Raw genomic sequence first — 5,334 nt, 5'->3', positions numbered from 1 at the left:
GATAACATGTCTGAGGTCTCTCAGGAGATCACTGAGAGGAATCTCAAATGCCGTAATGTCGGTATCCTGAGCAGCAGCGGCAGCACGATCCGCGCTCTCATTTCCCTTTATGCCTACATGGCTGGGCACCCAACAAATGCACAAACTGTGGCCCTTTCCTTGTATAAGACTCGCAAGATACTGTGCTCGTCTTACCAGCAGGTTTTTGTGTACGTGGAGACCACATATGGCATGCACTGCGTTAAGAGAGTCTGTGTATATAACCGATGATGATGTGTGTGTTTGCAAGAATTGTTGAGCGCAACAATGATGCCATAAACCTCAGCACTAAAAATTGACAAAATATTGCTTAAACGGTGTGGCTTAGTGTATACACCAGATACCATGGCACATGATACTCCAGTATTTGTTTTCGAAGCATCAGTGTATATCTCCACATGGTCGCCAAAGTTTTGCTTGAGGGCTTCAAATTCTTGTTGTATTTGCAAGGCTGGGCATTTCTGTTTGTCAAATTTCAGAAGAGTTGTATCATGTTGTACAGGTGGAGGACCAAGGAGATACCAGTTTACTGCACAACAAGGGCGGTAGATTATAGCTTGTAAAATTGTAACGTTCTACATCCCGCTGGACACGAATACTAAATGGAGCCACAGCATTTGGCTTCATAATAAAGAGCCGTTGGAAACAAGTGCTCGTTACAGTGGAGTGTGGAGGATGATGTGGATAGCTCCTTACTCTCAGCCCATAAGACACTGCAAGGTAAAAGCGTCGCCTTTCCAAGGACCACTCGTTTGACTCAACATACAAGCTTTGAACCGGTGTGGTTCTAAAAGCTCCAAGTACCAGCCGTAAGCCAAGGTGATGCACTGGGTCGAGAGCTTTCAGGACTGATAAGCGTGCTGATCCATATGCAACACATCCATAATCTAGTTTAGAACGAACAACAGAACTGTATATGCGGCGAAGAGTATCTCTGTCTGCACCCCAGGAACGGTGTGAAATGGTTTCAAGAATATTTAAAGATTTCAAGCATTTTGCTTTCAAGATCTTGACGTGCGGCACGAAAGTGAGTTTTTTATCAAAGATGACGCAAAGGAATTTGTGTTCCTCATGTACAGCAAGAGCGTGACCATCAATAGTCAGTGTGGGGTCTGGGTACAGTCCCCTTCTCCTGGAAAACAGGACACAAACAGTTTTTTCTGAAGAGAATTTAAAACCATTTTGATCGGCCCATTTGAGTAGTTTGTTAATTGCGAGTTGCAGCTGCCTCTCACAAGTACTCAAATTTCTGGACGAATAAGAAATCTGTACATCGTCCACATACAAAGAGTATGAAATAGAAGGGGGAATAACGCTTGCTACTGAGTTCATTTTAACTATAAAAAGCAGGGTGTCGAACCGAACCCGAACCCGAACCGAAAACCGTACCCGAACCGTTATTTTTGCCGGAACCGAACCCGAACCCGAACCGTAATTTTCGTGACACTGTTGAACCCGAACCAGAGCAGAACCGGAAAAAATAATAGAGGTAACCGGTTCGCAACAAAACGGTTCGGACATAAAAGAAATCAGCATAAGAGTTCAAGTGCCTCTCAATCCCTGAACGTGGACACATTGGTGTCCTCGTTGGACATTGGAACGAATCATGGATTTCGCAAATTTTCAGCTAGCAGTCAAACGAGGACGTATAGTAAGTATGCTTTCAGAGTCGTTTTTAACACGTTGAAACGCAGTTGTCCTTGTGAGCACCGCGGCTAGCGCCCCACGCACGCGCTGTGGCGTCTGCTCTTCACAGAGGAGGCGCCACGCGGATGAATGAAGCATGAATGGAGTAGGCCAGTTGTGTAGCTCTATAGGACGAATATGTGATTAATCAAGCGCCCAACATTTCCCTTTACACGTGAGCACCAAAAATTAAACAAGTCAGAAACATGAGAAGTGGAGAAGGAGCGTACGCAGAACGGTGCCTGTTTGATTGGTCGTGGTTTGAACAGTAAATGTGGTTCTGCTTACTGGTAGTGCAGTCGTGTCGTGACACATTGCGTTTGCGTTGTGGATTAACTGGTACATGGCTGTGAGCTCGGACAGAGCAAGGCTAGCAGACTTATTTTCCACATGCTTCAGTACGGGTTCAGCTCGATTCACGCTGCGAATGCAGTGTGCCGGCAGGTATCGTCGTCTATGTAAAATGCTGTCACGGATGGACAGTATTTAAATACATTGTAATTAAAATACTATTTAAAATATAAATACATGTATTTATATTTTGTATTTAAATACACACTAGAAAAATGTATTTATAATTATATTTAAATACCAACTTTTGGGTACTTATTCTTGTAAATAATTTATAAATACTCCTATATACAGAATGTACTGACTCATATCCGAAAATTGCCCTGCATTTGACCTTTCGGGAAGACGGGCGAGTTTCGGGCGCAGTTATGCCGTGTTTGCGCCAGCATGCGCACACGACAACCATTCTAGATGACGAGTTTTTCACTGCTGTTGCATATAACGGTCGCGACTACCCAATTACCTTGTTGTACGAAGCATCCTCGTCAAATTTAGTACAAGCCTTTGTTCATCGGCACCTGTGGAGATGCTGTTCTCCTTTGCGAATCTGATTGTCCGGCCGAACAGAAGACGCCTAAAAGATGCAGTCTTCGAGAAATTTATAATGTTAAAATCGCCATGATAATCTAACAAATAAATGTTATTGTTACTTGCTGATTTGTTGTTATAATCATCATTATTTCTGTAATTCCAGATGCCATCCAGACGCCATCTTACAGCATTTATGGTACTACTGGTTACAGTATTTAAATACTGTATTGTTACTTTCTATTTAAACACTCACATTGAAAATTATTTATGAAGAGTATTTAAATACCCCTTTCAACAAAGTATTTTGTATTTATATTTAAATAAAAAAAATGTATTTATGCCCATCCGTGAATGCTGTCCATCTTATTAGGCTTCATTTAAGTGTATCTTGCTGGCACTGTGCGTGTGAGGTTAAGGAACAGAAAGTAGCAGGACTACAGCACTTCATCAGGGGGGACGCTATGTGCAAGTGTTCATACATTTCTCCTTCCTCTCGCTAAAGGGAGTACCTGACCACTAAAACGTCAATGCAGACAACAGCAGTAAGCTATTAGCCACGCATTACCTGATAAAAGCAGTTTTATGGGAGATATAAAATGGAAGCGTTGAACCGGTTCGCGAACCGGTTCGGGGCTGCGAACCGGTTTGTGAACCGGTTCGATTTTTGGCGTGGCCGAACCGAAACTGAACCGGAACGAAATCCAAGCAACGCGAACCCGAACCCGAACCGAACCCGTATTTTTTGCGGTTCGACACCCTGATAAAAAGTGTTACGCTTAGTACTGAACCTTGTGGAACTCCGTTTTCTTGAATAAAAGGTCGCGACAGCGTTGTTCCCAGCTGAACTCTGAAGTCCGTATTCACCAGCCAACTTGAACCATTGGTTTAGTGACGTCGGGTTTAAATCGATCACGTGATCTCTCCGGCTATGAAGAGCGGTTGACGAAAGGGTGACCACAACGCATGCGCACTATTGACATTGGCACGAGATGGTTGAGGGGAGGGAGAACGTAGCAGACGACAGGATTGTGAAGAGGAAGGGTCCCGTTTGTGTTTTGATTATGATGTTAACGGAAGAAAAGTTCAGGCGGCGCTGGCGCTGCTGCAGGTGGTTGCGGATCGGGGTGTCGGTAATCGTCGGTTATGCGTTATGCCTACCTCTGTATTTGTGAATGACAAGCTCTTGATATGGTCGCTAAAAAGAGAACGCTTGCCATGTTATTTGAAAGGCAGCAGTAGGTATCCTCGCGCAGGTGATCGTTGTGCTTTTGTCGGTGTTCGGTCGTCGATTGTGGATGCGTATAATAACGTCATCCGCATCGACCATCGCTTTTTTATCGTCTGTTGTGCGGCCTATGTGGTGAACTGCAACGATCAAGATAGCCTCTCGATTGATGGGGCATTCCAGCAGAGTCTTTTATACGCTTTCGAGCCTGATATCATGTTCGCAACGTGTGTACAAGTGCTTGATCACTGTAGGCTATGTAAACAGAAAGAACACTGATGCAAGGGTGACCTTATCCTGACTCCCATACGCATAACTCGACGTGGTACTTTCAACGTGTCACAAATCTGCAACGCGTTAGACCATCTCTTTGCTGGCTGTGTTTCTTTGGAGTGTGACTCCTACGGAAAACGTACTCATGGTGCTGCCTTGTTTACGTCCTCGTCATGTGTGTGTGTGTGTGTTTTCTTTGTTTGTTTAGCGCTGTTTTCGCCAGTTACCCAGGGCGTCCCTGTTTGTGAGCGTGGAAGTTGCCAGTGTCGTGACCCCCTGTTAGTGCGGTGCTGTGCTTACCTCTGATCTCTTTTATTTCTGCATTTCAGCATATAAGATTATTGTACAAATCATTAAGCACTAAATTGATTGTTCTGTTCAGCCAACAAAGATACATCATTACGTTGCGCTGTCTCTTGCTCTGATGAAATTTCACACAATGGGAACATACCTAATGTATATATATGTCCTTACTTGTCATCTGCTATGATGCACTTGACATCACAGACGTAATAATTGCAAAAATAAACGGCCACACTTTAATGCCATTACACTGCATCCGAGCCATTCAGAATTTGCAGTTTATTGAGACTGTGTACACAAAATACAGATGTTAAAATGAACCAAATACCTCGTAAAGAAGGATATCTTATACCGGTTTCAATAGTGGTGTTTCAAGGATGGAGCAAACAGGAAAGGACCAAAGAAAACACACACAACAACAGCTGCAACATCAGCCACAAACAAGCCTGTGCTGCCATTTTGTTCAATAATTGTGTTGAGCTTATTTGTTCAAAGCCATATATTATTCAGGAAACACTTTTACACACCTGGTTGGGGACTTATCTATTTTCCCATGCTCATTCTTTACAAACTTCTCTCTCGACTCCATACTGGCATTATCATCGCACCATTACATGCCAAACCATCACCACCACCAATGCCTAAAAACTCCCCACAGCTCATGCCATGCTATAATACGGCTGCCAACAGCACATCATGCACTAAACAAGCGTATGAAGGCGGGGTAGTTGGTACGAATTCATTCCGCAGCAAAGAGACGTGGACAGAAGGACGACGACTGGATCATTCACTACGATCTTCGAAATCATTCCTTATTCAGGCTTTTTTTTTTAATTTACAAAAGAATTTGCATAGCGATGCAGTTACAGTTATCACTTCGCTTTTACACAGATCACTCAACTTTGACTGTGAAATGACATAAGAGG

Source organism: Ornithodoros turicata, chromosome 1 (assembly GCF_037126465.1).
Source record: "Ornithodoros turicata isolate Travis chromosome 1, ASM3712646v1, whole genome shotgun sequence".
Classification (NCBI taxonomy): domain Eukaryota; kingdom Metazoa; phylum Arthropoda; class Arachnida; order Ixodida; family Argasidae; genus Ornithodoros; species Ornithodoros turicata.
Note: the sequence above shows the minus strand (reverse complement) of the source record.